Source organism: Salmo salar, chromosome 18 (genome assembly GCF_965601325.2).
Source record: "Salmo salar chromosome 18, fSalSal1, whole genome shotgun sequence".
Taxonomy (NCBI): Eukaryota; Metazoa; Chordata; class Actinopteri; order Salmoniformes; family Salmonidae; genus Salmo; species Salmo salar.
Window position 1 is genome coordinate 94,211,161 of NC_138308.1, and position 14,894 is coordinate 94,226,054.

The 14,894-nt window shown below is 50.1% G+C and overlaps 1 protein-coding gene across 3 annotated transcripts in view; it reads left to right on the forward strand.

The window, feature by feature from the left end:
- The window catches only part of LOC106592454 (pyruvate carboxylase, mitochondrial), a 498,777-nt gene that overhangs the window by 425,689 nt on the left and 58,194 nt on the right, over positions 1 to 14,894 (forward strand). The gene's annotated exons all lie outside the window — the stretch shown is intronic.

Consider the following 14,894-nt stretch of genomic DNA (forward strand, 5'->3'; position numbering starts at 1 on the left):
TGGCGACCCACATGGGGATGCCGTCCCTGTCACTTCGGCACGGCTTGAGGTGTGTTACTGAAGCTACTGTCACCGTGGAGGAGTTTCTGGTCGCCGTAGGTCGCACGACTTCCGCCGAAGTTGGCTCCTCTCCTTGTTCGGGCGGCGTTCGGCGGGCGACGTCACCGGTCTTCATTTGTTTTGTCTTGTTTCCCCGCACACCTGGTTTACATTCCCTAATCACACTACATATATATTCCCTCTGCCCCCCCCCCAGGTCTTTGCGTGGAATTGTTTTGTCACGTGTTTTGTGTGACGCGCCAGGCTGGTTTTTCTCCGGGTACCGTGTTTAACCCGTAGTATGTTTAATTGTTAAACATTTGCTTCATTGTGACTGTTGTCGCGAGGCTGGAGTTTTTTTGACGCAGTTGCGTCCGTCTGTTGTTGCTTCTGCCTAAATAAAGTGTGCGTCTGATCACAACTCTCTGCTCTCCTGCTCCTGACTCCTCCACCAGTAGCGCACAACCTGACAATAGGAGAGAAGGTGAGCTATGAGAATGTTGCTTATGCGTCACGGATGAATAAAGCGGTGGTGTTTTTTTCTTAAAGAAGAGCGTCTTGTTGATCATATGGTTGAGCATGGTGTACTTCTTAAAGAAGAGCGTCTTGTTGATCGTATGGTTGAGCATGGTGTACTTCTTAAAGAAGAGCGTCTTGTTGATCATATGGTTGAGCATGGTGTACTTCTTAAAGAAGAGCGTCTTGTTGATCAGATGGTTGAGCATGGTGTACTTCTTAAAGAAGAGCGTCTTGTTGATCATATGGTTGAGCATGGTGTACTTCTTAAAGAAGGGCGTCTTGTTGATCGTATGGTTGAGCATGGTGTACTTCTTAAAGAAGAGCGTCTTGTTGATCAGATGGTTGAGCATGGTGTACTTCTTAAAGAAGAGCGTCTTGTTGATCGTATGGTTGAGCATGGTGTACTTCTTAAAGAAGAGCGTCTTGTTGATCATATGGTTGAGCATGGTGTACTTCTTAAAGAAGAGCGTCTTGTTGATCAGATGGTTGAGCATGGTGTACTTCTTAAAGAAGAGCGTCTTGTTGATCATATGGTTGAGCATGGTGTACTTCTTAAAGAAGAGCGTCTTGTTGATCGTATGGTTGAGCATGGTGTACTTCTTAAAGAAGAGCGTCTTGTTGATCAGATGGTTGAGCATGGTGTACTTCTTAAAGAAGAGCGTCTTGTTGATCGTATGGTTGAGCATGGTGTACTTCTTAAAGAAGAGCGTCTTGTTGATCATATGGTTGAGCATGGTGTACTTCTTAAAGAAGAGCGTCTTGTTGATCAGATGGTTGAGCATGGTGTACTTCTTAAAGAAGAGCGTCTTGTTGATCGTATGGTTGAGCATGGTGTACTTCTTAAAGAAGAGCGTCTTGTTAATCTAACCACGTTTTACGATTTCAAAAAGGTTTTACGGCGAAAGCATAAATTTAGAGTATGTTAGGACAGTACATTTACAAGAGTTGTGTGTAATGTTTTGTCAAGTCAAAGACAGGGTCACCAAAACCATAAAACCAGCTAAAATGATACACTAACCTTTTACAATCTCCATCAGATGACACTCCTAGGACATTATGTTAGACAATGCATGCATTTTTAGTTCTATCAAGTTGATATTTATATCCAAAAACAGCGTTTTACTATGGCATTGATGTTGAGGAAATCGTTTCCCTCCAATAACCGGCAGTCAAGTCAGCGTCACAAATTAAATAATTAAAATTAGAAAACATTGGTAAAATATTATATTGTCATTTAAAGAATTATAGATTTACATCTTTTGAACGCAATCAACTTGCCAGATTTAAAAATAACCTTACTGGGAAATCACACTTTGCAATAATCTGAGCACTGTGCCCAGAAAAATACGCGTTGCGATACAGACTAGACGTCATGTTGGGGAGATCTAAAATCGAAAATACTATGTAAATAATCCATTACCTTTGATTCTCTTCATCAGATGTCACTTCCAGGTATCACAGGTCCATAACGAATGTAGTTTTGTTCAAAAAAGCTCATCATTTATGTCCAAAAATCTCCGTCTCGTTAGCACATGATGTAAGCCAGCCGGACTTCTCGTCATGAACGAGGGGAAAAAATATATTTCCGTTCGTTCAAACATGTCAAACGTTGTATAGCATAAATCATTAGGGCCTTTTTTAACCAGAACATGAATAATATTCAAGGTGGACGAATGCATAGTCTTTTATAACGTATTGGAACGAGGGTACCCAACATGAAGTAGCGCGCCAGGTGTCTAATGGGACATCACCGTTCCATGGCTCTTGTTCGGTCAGATCTCCCTCCAGAAGACTCAAAACACTTTGTAAAGGCTGGTGACATCTAGTGGAAGCAATAGGAAGTGCCAAAATATTCCTAAACCCCTGTGTTTTTCAATGGGATAGGTTTAAAGTCAATACAACACATCAGGTATCCACTTCCTGTCAGAAAATGTCTCAGGGTTTTGCCTGCCAAATGAGTTCTGTTATACTCACAGACACCATTCAAACAGTTTTGGAAACTTTAGAGTGTTTTCTATCCATATATAATAAGTATATGCATATTCTAGTTACTGGGTAGGATTAGTAACCAGATTAAATCGGGTACATTTTTTTTATCCAGACGTGCAAATGCTGCCCCCTAGACCAAACAGGTTAAAGAAGAGCGTCTTGTTGATCGTATGGTTGAGCATGGTGTACTTCTTAAAGAAGAGCGTCTTGTTGATCAGATGGTTGAGCATGGTGTACTTCTTAAAGAAGAGCGTCTTGTTGATCGTATGGTTGAGCATGGTGTACTTCTTAAAGAAGAGCGTCTTGTTGATCATATGGTTGAGCATGGTGTACTTCTTAAAGAAGAGAGTCTTGTTGATCAGATGGTTGAGCATGGTGTACTTCTTAAAGAAGAGCGTCTTGTTGATCAGATGGTTGAGCATGGTGTACTTCTTAAAGAAGAGCGTCTTGTTGATCGTATGGTTGAGCATGGTGTACTTCTTAATGTTTATTCAAGTTACGTCACTTTTTTCTCCGTCAACAAGGGTAACGATTTTGAATGTATCGCCGTTTATTCCCAATGAGCTACTGGAGCGCGAGTTATTGTGGTTTGGGAAGTTTGCAAGTTCAATTAAGATTGTCCCGTTGGGTTGTTTCAAACACCCGGGCTCTGAAACAGGTTATGTCATTTCAAACACCCGGGCTCTGAAACAGGTTATGTCATTTCAAACACCCGGGCTCTGAAACAGGTTATGTCATTTCAAACACCCGGGCTCTGAAACAGGTTATGTCATTTCAAACACCCGGGCTCTGAAACAGGTTATGTCATTTCAAACACCCGGGCTCTGAAACAGGTTATGTCATTTCAAACACCTGGGCTCTGAAACAGGTTATGTCATTTCAGACACCCGGCTCTGAAACAGGTTATGTCATTTCAAACACCCGGGCTCTGAAACAGGTTATGTCATTTCAAACACCCGGGCTCTGAAACAGGTTATGTCGTTTCAAACACCCGGGCTCTGAAACAGGTTATGTCATTTCAAACACCCGGGCTCTGAAACAGGTTATGTCATTTCAAACACCCGGGCTCTGAAACAGGTTATGTCATTTCAAACACCCGGGCTCTGAAACAGGTTATGTCGTTTCAAACACCCGGGCTCTGAAACAGGTTATGTCGTTTCGGCGACAGGTGTGTATGTTTTCGAACTCACCGCAGCAGACTTTGGAGTTATCGTTTAAAGTCAAGTATGACAACAGATTGTATATGGCTTATGCTAGTACGAGTAGTCAACAGTGTTTTGAGTGTGGGGATGTTGGTCATAAGTGACATGCTTGCCCGAAAAGGGAGAAGGCGGAGGGAGGGGTGCAGGTGGTCCTCGTAACGCCTGGGCCACTGATGTAGGGAGAGGTGGTCCTCATTACGCCTGGGCCCACTGATGTAGGGAGAGGTGGTCCTCGTAACGCCTGGGCCCACTGATGTAGGGAGAGGTGGTCCTCGTAACGCCTGGGCCCACTGATGTAGGGAGAGGTGGTCCTGTAACGCCTGGGCCCACTGATGTAGGGAGAGGTGGTCCTCGTAACACCTGGGCCCACTGATGTAGAGAGAGGTGGGCCTCGTAACGCCTGGGCCCACTGATGCAGGGAGAGGTGGTCCTGTAACGCCTGGGCCCACTGATGTAGGGAGAGGTGGTCCTGTAACGCCTGGGCCCACTGATGTAGAGAGAGGTGGGCCTCGTAACGCCTGGGCCCACTGATGTAGGGAGAGGTGGGCCTCGTAACGCCTGGGCCCACTGATGTAGGGAGAGGTGGTCTTCGTAACGCCTGGGCCCACTGATGTAGGGAGAGGTGGTCCTCGTAACACCTGGGCCCACTGATGTAGGGAGAGGTGGTCCTCGTAACGCCTGGGCCCACTGATGTAGGGAGAGGTGGTTCTCGTAACGCCTGGGCCCACTGATGTAGGGAGAGGTAGGCCGACAGCGCCTGGGCCCACTGATGTAGGGAGAGGTGGTCCTCGTAACGCCTGGGCCCACTGATGTAGGGAGAGGTGGTCCTGTATGCCTGGGCCCACTGATGTAGGGAGAGGTGGTCCTCGTAAAACCTGGGCCCACTGATGTAGGGAGAGGTGGTCCTCGTAACGCCTGGGCCCACTGATGTAGGGAGAGGTGGTCCTCATTACACCTGGGCCCACTGATGTAGAGAGAGATGGGCCTCGTAACGCCTGGGCCCACTGATGTAGGGAGAGGTGGTCCTGTAACGCCTGGGCCACTGATGTAGGGAGAGGTGGTCCTCGTAACGCCTGGGCCCACTGATGTAGGGAGAGGTGGTCCTGTAACACCTGGGCCCACTGATGTAGGGAGAGGTGGTCCTCGTAACGCCTGGGCCCACTGATGTAGGGAGAGGTGGTCCTGTAACGCCTGGGCCCACTGATGTAGGGAGAGGTGGTCCTCGTAACGCCTGGGCCCACTGATGTAGGGAGAGGTGGTCCTCATAACGCCTGGGCCCACTGATGTAGGGAGAGGTGGTCCTCGTAACGCCTGGGCCCACTGATGTAGGGAGAGGTGGTCCTCGTAACGCCTGGGCCCACTGATGTAGGGAGAGGTGGTTCTCGTAACGCCTGGGCCCACTGATGTAGGGAGAGGTGGTCCTGTAACGCCTGGGCCCACTGATGTAGAGAGAGGTGGTCCTGTAACGCCTGGGCCCACTGATGTAGGGAGAGGTGGTTCTCGTAACGCCTGGGCCCACTGATGTAGGGAGAGGTGGTTCTCGTAACGCCTGGGCCCACTGATGTAGGGAGAGGTGGTCCTGTAACGCCTGGGCCCACTGATGTAGGGAGAGGTGGTCCTCGTAACGCCTGGGCCCACTGATGTAGGGAGAGGTGGTCCTCGTAACCCCTGGGCCCACTGATGTAGGGAGAGGTGGTCCTCATGACGCCTGGGCCCACTGATGTAGGGAGAGGTGGGCCGACAGCGGTAGAGCAGCCACAAGCACCTGTTGATGAGGAACAAGTTGTCCGTGTTGAGGGCACGGAGTTGCAACTTGTACCAGAGGGGAATGATATGCAGCAGAAAGATATTGTTGTAGACGGTAAGGACAGATCTGAAGAGCCATTTCCTCAGACTGGTGAGGATTTGCCCAGTACGAGTGCTGAGGTACAGGAAGGGTGTTAGGGGTGTGTACGGAGGCGAAGTCAGGTGCAAGAGATCAGACTGAATTAAACAGGCGCACTTTAATTCCGGTCCAAAAACGACAGCACATAAAAACATAAACGTGCCAAAAACACGGAATATAACAAAAGTATAGCGCTTAACAATATCCACATAACAATAAACAATTACACACAAAGACATGGAGGGGAACAGACGACTAAATACATGCAGTGTGATTATGGAATGACAACCAGGTGTGTATGGAACAAGACAAAACAGATGGACATATGAGAAATGGAGCGGCGATGGCTAGAAAGCCGGTGACGTCGATCGCCGAACGCCGCCCGAACAAGGAGAGGAGCCGACTTCGGCGGAAGTCGTGACACGGGGGTTCAGGTGGGGCTAGTCTCCCAGGTAGTGGAGGAGATGCCTGGTATGAGTAATGGGGTATAGGTGGGGGTTCAGGTGGGGCTAGTCTCCCAGGTAGTGGAGGAGATGCCTGGTATGAGTGATGGGGTACAGGTGGGGGTTCAGGTGGAGCTAGTCTCCCAGGTAGTGGAGGAGATGCCCACTACTAGTAATAGGGTTCAGGTGGGGCTAGTCTCCCAGGTAGTGGAGGAGATGCCTGGTATGAGTGATGGGGTACAGGTGGGGGTTCAGGTGGAGCTAGTCTCTCAGGTAGTGGAGGAGATGCCCACTACTGGTAATAGGGTTCAGGTGGGGCTAGTCTCCCAGGTAGTGGAGGAGATGCCTGGTATGAGTGATGGGGTACAGGAGGGGGTTCAGGTGGGGCTAGTCTCCCAGGTAGTGGAGGAGATGCCTGGTATGAGTAATGGGGTATAGGTGGGGGTTCAGGTGGGGCTAGTCTCCCAGGTAGTGGAGGAGATGCCTGGTATGAGTGATGGGGTACAGGTGGGGGTTCAGGTGGAGCTAGTCTCCCAGGTAGTGGAGGAGATGCCCACTACTAGCAATAGGGTTCAGGTGGGGCTAGTCTCCCAGGTAGTGGAGGAGATGTCCACTACTAGTAATGGGGTTCATGTGGAGCTAGTCTCCCAGGTAGTGGAGGAGATGTCCACTACTAGTAATAGGGTTCAGGTGGGGCTAGTCTCCCAGGTAGTGGAGGAGATGCCCACTACGAGTAATGGGGTATAGGTGGGGGTTCAGGTGGGGCTAGTCTCCCAGGTAGTGGAGGAGATGCCCACTACGAGTAATAGGGTTCAGGTGGGGCTAGTCTCCCAGGTAGTGGAGGAGATGCCTGGTATGAGTGATAGGGTACAGGTGGGGGTTCAGGTGGGGCTAGTCTCCCAGGTAGTGGAGGAGATTCCTGGTATGAGTGATAGGGTACAGGTGGGGGTTCAGGTGGGGCTAGTCTCCCAGGTAGTGGAGGAGATGCCCACTACTAGTAATGGGGTTCAGGTGGGGCTAGTCTCCCAGGTAGTGGAGGAGATGCCTGGTATGAGTGATAGGGTACAGGTGGGGGTTCAGGTGGGGCTAGTCTCCCAGGTAGTGGAGGAGATGCCTGGTATGAGTGATGGGGTACAGGAGGGGGTTCAGGTGGAGCTAGTCTCCCAGGTAGTGGAGGAGATGCCTGGTATGAGTAATGGGGTATAGGTGGGGGTTCAGGTGGAGCTAGTCTCCCAGGTAGTGGAGGAGATGCCTGGTATGAGTGATAGGGTTCAGGTGGGGCTAGTCTCCCAGGTAGTGGAGGAGATGCCCACTACTAGTAATGGGGTTCAGGTGGGGCTAGTCTCCCAGGTAGTGGAGGAGATGCCCACTACTAGTAATAGGGTTCAGGTGGGGCTAGTCTCCCAGGTAGTGGAGGAGATGCCTGGTATGAGTGATGGGGTACAGGAGGGGGTTCAGGTGGGGCTAGTCTCCCAGGTAGTGGAGGAGATGCCCACTACTAGTAATAGGGTTCAGGTGGGGCTAGTCTCCCAGGTAGTGGAGGAGATGCCTGGTATGAGTGATGGGGTACAGGAGGGGGTTCAGGTGGAGCTAGTCTCCCAGGTAGTGGAGGAGATGCCTGGTATGAGTGATGGGGTACAGGTGGGGGTTCAGCTGGGGCTAGTCTCCCAGGTAGTGGAGGAGATGCCCACTACTAGTAATAGGGTTCAGGTGGGGCTAGTCTCCCAGGTAGTGGAGGAGATGCCTGGTATGATTGATGGGGTACAGGTGGGGGTTCAGGTGGAGCTAGTCTCTCAGGTAGTGGAGGAGATGCCCACTACTGGTAATAGGGTTCAGGTGGGGCTAGTCTCCCAGGTAGTGGAGGAGATGCCTGGTATGAGTGATGGGGTACAGGAGGGGGTTCAGGTGGGGCTAGTCTCCCAGGTAGTGGAGGAGATGCCTGGTATGAGTAATGGGGTATAGGTGGGGGTTCAGGTGGGGCTAGTCTCCCAGGTAGTGGAGGAGATGCCTGGTATGAGTGATGGGGTACAGGTGGGGGTTCAGGTGGAGCTAGTCTCCCAGGTAGTGGAGGAGATGCCCACTACTAGCAATAGGGTTCAGGTGGGGCTAGTCTCCCAGGTAGTGGAGGAGATGTCCACTACTAGTAATGGGGTTCATGTGGAGCTAGTCTCCCAGGTAGTGGAGGAGATGTCCACTACTAGTAATAGGGTTCAGGTGGGGCTAGTCTCCCAGGTAGTGGAGGAGATGCCTGGTACGAGTAATGGGGTATAGGTGGGGGTTCAGGTGGGGCTAGTCTCCCAGGTAGTGGAGGAGATGCCCACTACTAGCAATAGGGTTCAGGTGGGGCTAGTCTCCCAGGTAGTGGAGGAGATGTCCACTACTAGTAATGGGGTTCATGTGGAGCTAGTCTCCCAGGTAGTGGAGGAGATGCCCACTACGAGTAATGGGGTATAGGTGGGGGTTCAGGTGGAGCTAGTCTCCCAGGTAGTGGAGGAGATGCCCACTACTAGCAATAGGGTTCAGGTGGGGCTAGTCTCCCAGGTAGTGGAGGAGATGTCCACTACTAGTAATGGGGTTCATGTGGAGCTAGTCTCCCAGGTAGTGGAGGAGATGTCCACTACTAGTAATAGGGTTCAGGTTGGGCTAGTCTCCCAGGTAGTGGAGGAGATGCCTGGTATGAGTAATGGGGTACAGGTGGGGGTTCAGGTGGGGCTAGTCTCCCAGGTAGTGGAGGAGATGCCCACTACGAGTAATAGGGTTCAGGTTGGGCTAGTCTCCCAGGTAGTGGAGGAGATGCCTGGTATGAGTGATAGGGTACAGGTGGGGGTTCAGGTGGGGCTAGTCTCCCAGGTAGTGGAGGAGATGCCCACTACTAGTAATGGGGTTCAGGTGGGGCTAGTCTCCCAGGTAGTGGAGGAGATGCCTGGTATGAGTGATAGGGTACAGGTGGGGGTTCAGGTGGGGCTAGTCTCCCAGGTAGTGGAGGAGATGCCTGGTATGAGTGATGGGGTACAGGAGGGGGTTCAGGTGGGGCTAGTCTCCCAGGTAGTGGAGGAGATGCCCACTACTAGTAATAGGGTTCAGGTGGAGCTAGTCTCCCAGGTAGTGGAGGAGATGCCTGGTATGAGTAATGGGGTATAGGTGGGGGTTCAGCTGGGGCTAGTCTCCCAGGTAGTGGAGGAGATGCCCACTACTAGTAATGGGGTTCAGGTGGGGCTAGTCTCCCAGGTAGTGGAGGAGATGCCTGGTATGAGTAATGGGGTATAGGTGGGGGTTCAGGTGGAGCTAGTCTCCCAGGTAGTGGAGGAGATGCCCACTACTAGTAATAGGGTTCAGGTGGGGCTAGTCTCCCAGGTAGTGGAGGAGATGCCTGGTATGAGTGATGGGGTACAGGTGGGGGTTCAGGTGGAGCTAGTCTCTCAGGTAGTGGAGGAGATGCCCACTACTGGTAATAGGGTTCAGGTGGGGCTAGTCTCCCAGGTAGTGGAGGAGATGCCTGGTATGAGTGATGGGGTACAGGAGGGGGTTCAGGTGGGGCTAGTCTCCCAGGTAGTGGAGGAGATGCCTGGTATGAGTAATGGGGTATAGGTGGGGGTTCAGGTGGGGCTAGTCTCCCAGGTAGTGGAGGAGATGCCTGGTATGAGTGATGGGGTACAGGTGGGGGTTCAGGTGGAGCTAGTCTCCCAGGTAGTGGAGGAGATGCCCACTACTAGTAATAGGGTTCAGGTGGGGCTAGTCTCCCAGGTAGTGGAGGAGATGTCCACTACTAGTAATAGGGTTCATGTGGAGCTAGTCTCCCAGGTAGTGGAGGAGATGTCCACTACTAGTAATAGGGTTCAGGTGGGGCTAGTCTCCCAGGTAGTGGAGGAGATGCCCACTACGAGTAATGGGGTATAGGTGGGGGTTCAGGTGGGGCTAGTCTCCCAGGTAGTGGAGGAGATGCCCACTACGAGTAATAGGGTTCAGGTTGGGCTAGTCTCCCAGGTAGTGGAGGAGATGCCTGGTATGAGTGATAGGGTACAGGTGGGGGTTCAGGTGGGGCTAGTCTCCCAGGTAGTGGAGGAGATGCCCACTACGAGTAATAGGGTTCAGGTGGGGCTAGTCTCCCAGGTAGTGGAGGAGATGCCCACTACTAGTAATGGGGTTCATGTGGAGCTAGTCTCCCAGGTAGTGGAGGAGATGCCCACTACTAGTAATAGGGTTCAGGTGGGGCTAGTCTCCCAGGTAGTGGAGGAGATGCCTGGTATGAGTGATAGGGTACAGGTGGGGGTTCAGGTGGGGCTAGTCTCCCAGGTAGTGGAGGAGATGCCTGGTATGAGTGATGGGGTACAGGAGGGGGTTCAGGTGGGGCTAGTCTCCCAGGTAGTGGAGGAGATGCCTGGTATGAGTAATGGGGTATAGGTGGGGGTTCAGGTGGGGCTAGTCTCCCAGGTAGTGGAGGAGATGCCTGGTATGAGTGATAGGGTTCAGGTGGGGCTAGTCTCCCAGGTAGTGGAGGAGATGCCCACTACTAGTAATAGGGTTCAGGTGGGGCTAGTCTCCCAGGTAGTGGAGGAGATTTCCACTACTAGTAATGGGGTTCAGGTGGGGCTAGTCTCCCAGGTAGTGGAGGAGATGCCTGGTATGAGTGATGGGGTACAGGAGGGGAGTGTTGAGAGGCATGTGGCTGAGGGGTCAGGGGTCTTTGGCCTCAGTTGAGGATCAGGAGAAGGATATGGACATCTCTCCTGATACGACAGCAGCTGGTGACGACTCAATTTACAATCTAGAGGAGATAAATGTGTTCCTGGATCAGACTTTTGGGAAATCTGTCAAATCGGCAGATGTTTTTGATGTTGATAAGTTTGTGAGGTCAGTTGTGGTGCTACAGAAGACGGTGGGGTTTAGACCAGTTGAGTGTGAAGAAGCATTTCCACCTGAGGGAATGTGTTACTGCTGTCACGGCAACAAAAGGTGGTGGGAAACGTGGTCAGGTTAAGAGAAAATTAAAACAATAATGATGATCAGGCCTCATAGGGTCATTTTTTCTCTTTGTCTGGTTTCTCGGTGGTTTCTTCTGCTTTTCCTTTCTCTTTTCTATATGGAGACACTAAGGGTAGGTTCTCTCAATATTAATGTGGGAAGGAACAGGAATAAGAGGGGGAAGGGACAGGAATAAGAGGGGGAATGGACAGGAATAAGAGGGGAAGGGACAGGAATAAGAGGGGGAAGGGACAGGATTAAGAGGGGGAAGGGACAGGAATAAGAGGGGGAAGGGACAGGAATAAGAGGGGGAAGGGACAGGAATAAGAGGGGGAAGGGACAGGAATAAGAGGGGGAAGGGACAGGAATAAGAGGGGGAAGGGACAGGAATAAGAGGGGGAAGGGACAGGATTAAGAGGGGGAAGGGACAGGAATAAGAGGGGGAAGGGACAGGAATAAGAGGGGGAAGGGACAGGAATAAGAGGGGGAAGGAATAGGAATAAGAGGGGAAGGGACAGGAATAAGAGGGGGAAGGGACAGGAATAAGAGGGGGAAGGGACAGGAATAAGAGGGGGAAGGGACAGGAATAAGAGGGGGAAGGGACAGGAATAAGAGGGGGAAGGGACAGGAATAAGAGGGGGAAGGGACAGGAATAAGAGGGGGAAGGGACAGGAATAAGAGGGGGAAGGGACAGGAATAAGAGGGGGAAGGAATAGGAATAAGAGGGGAAGGGACAGGAATAAGAGGGGGAAGGGACAGGAATAAGAGGGGGAAGGGACAGGAATAAGAGGGGGAAGGGACAGGAATAAGAGGGGGAAGGGACAGGAATAAGAGGGGGAAGGGACAGGAATAAGAGGGGGAAGGGACAGGAATAAGAGGGGGAAGGGACAGGAATAAGAGGGGGAAGGGACAGGAATAAGAGGGGGAAGGGACAGGAATAAGAGGGGGAAGGGACAGGAATAAGAGGGGGAAGGGACAGGAATAAGAGGGGGAAGGGACAGGAATAAGAGGGGGAAGGGACAGGAATAAGAGGGGGAAGGAATAGGAATAAGAGGGGGAAGGGACAGGAATAAGAGGGGGAAGGGACAGGAATAAGAGGGGGAAGGGACAGGATTAAGAGGGGGAAGGGACAGGAATAAGAGGGGGAAGGGACAGGAATAAGAGGGGGAAGGGACAGGAATAAGAGGGGGAAGGAATAGGAATAAGAGGGGGAAGGGACAGGAATAAGAGGGGGAAGGGACAGGAATAAGAGGGGGAAGGGACAGGAATAAGAGGGGGAAGGGACAGGAATAAGAGGGGGAAGGGACAGGATTAAGAGGGGGAAGGGACAGGATTAAGAGGGGGAAGGGACAGGAATAAGAGGGGGAAGGGACAGGAATAAGAGGGGGAAGGGACAGGAATAAGAGGGGGAAGGGACAGGAATAAGAGGGGGAAGGGACAGGAATAAGAGGGGGAAGGGACAGGAATAAGAGGGGGGAAGGGACAGGAATAAGAGGGGGAAGGGACAGGAATAAGAGGGGGAAGGAATAGGATTAAGAGGGGGAAGGGACAGGAATAATAGCTAATGAAGGTGGTCTCAGTGCAGCAAGGTTAGACAGGTGGTATGTATCTGATCTCTACTGTAGTAGTTAATGAAGGTGGTCTCAGTGCAGCAAGGTTAGACAGGTGGTATGTATCTGATCTCTACTGAAGTAGTTAATGAAGGTGGTCTCAGTGCAGCAAGGTTAGACAGGTGGTATGTATCTGATCTCTACTGTAGTAGTTAATGAAGGTGGTCTCAGTGCAGCAAGGTTAGACAGGTGGTATGTATCTGATCTCTACTGTAGTAGTTAATGAAGGTGGTCTCAGTGCAGCAAGGTTAGACAGGTGGTATGTATCTGATCTCTACTGTAGTAGTTAATGAAGGTGGTCTCAGTGCAGCAAGGTTAGACAGGTGGTATGTATCTGATCTCTACTGAAGTAGTTAATGAAGGTGGTCTCAGTGCAGCAAGGTTAGACAGGTGGTATGTATCTGATCTCTACTGAAGTAGTTAATGAAGGTGGTCTCAGTGCAGCAAGGTTAGACAGGTGGTATGTATCTGATCTCTACTGAAGTAGTTAATGAAGGTGGTCTCAGTGCAGCAAGGTTAGACAGGTGGTATACATTTACATTTAAGTCATTTAGCAGACGCTCTTATCCAGAGCGACTTACAGTAGTGAATGCATACATTTCATACATTTTTTTCTCCATACTGGTCCCCCGTGGTCCCCCTGTAGTAGGGTTGGAAGGTTAGACAGGTATCTGATCTCTACTGTAGTAGGGTTGGAAGGTTAGACAGGTATCTGATCTCTACTGTAGTAGGGTTGGAAGGTTAGACAGGTTGTATGTATCTGATCTCTACTGTAGTAGGGTTGGAAGGTTAGACAGGTTGTATTATCTGATCTCTACTGTAGTAGGGTTGGAAGGTTAGACAGGTTGTATGTATCTGATCTCTACTGTAGTAGGGTTGGAAGGTTAGACAGGTTGTATGTATCTGATCTCTACTGTAGTAGGGTTGGAAGGTTAGACAGGTGGTATGTATCTGATCACTACTGTAGCAGGGTTGGAAGGTTAGACAGGTATCTGATCTCAACTGTAGTAGGGATGGAAGGTTAGACAGGTTGTATGTATCTGATCTCTACTGTAGTAGGGTTGGAAGGTTAGACAGGTTGTATCTATCTGATCTCTACTGTAGTAGGGATGGAAGGTTAGACAGGTTGTATGTATCTGATCTCTACTGTAGCAGGGTTGGAAGGTTAGACAGGTATCTGATCTCAACTGTAGTAGGGTTGGATGGTTAGACAGGTTGTATGTATCTGATCACTACTGTAGTAGGGTTGGAAGGTTAGACAGGTTGTATCTATCTGATCACTACTGTAGTAGGGTTGGAAGGTTAGACAGGTATCTGATCTCTACTGTAATAGGGTTGGAAGGTTAGACAGGTTGTATGTATCTGATCTCTACTGTAGTAGGGATGGAAGGTTAGACAGGTTGTATGTATCTGATCTCTACTGTAGCAGGGTTGGAAGGTTAGACAGGTATCTGATCTCAACTGTAGTAGGGTTGGATGGTTAGACAGGTTGTATGTATCTGATCACTACTGTAGTAGGGTTGGAAGGTTAGACAGGTTGTATCTATCTGATCACTACTGTAGTAGGGTTGGAAGGTTAGACAGGTATCTGATCTCTACTGTAATAGGGTTGGAAGGTTAGACAGGTATCTGATCTCTACTGTAATAGGGTTGGAAGGTTAGACAGGTATCTGATCTCTACTGTAGTAGGGTTGGAAGGTTAGACAGGTATCTGATCTCTACTGTAGTAGGGTTGGAAGGTTAGACAGGTATCTGATCTCTACTGTAATAGGGTTGGAAGGTTAGACAGGTATCTGATCTCTACTGTAGTAGGGTTGGAAGGTTAGACAGGTATCTGATCTCTACTGTAGTAGGGTTGGAAGGTTAGACAGGTATCTGATCTCTACTGTAGTAGGGTTGGAAGGTTAGACAGGTTGTATGTATCTGATCTCTACTGTAGTAGGGTTGGAAGGTTAGACAGGTATCTGATCTCTACTGTAGTAGGGTTGGAAGGTTAGACAGGTATCTGATCTCTACTGTAGTAGGGTTGGAAGGTTAGACAGGTATCTGATCTCTACTGTAGTAGGGTTGGAAGGTTAGACAGGTATCTGATCTCTACTGTAGTAGGGTTGGAAGGTTAGACAGGTATCTGATCTCTACTGTAGTAGGGTTGGAAGGTTAGACAGGTATCTGATCTCTACTGTAGTAGGGTTGGAAGGTTAGACAGGTATCTGATCTCTACTGTAGTAGGGTTGGAAGGTTAGAC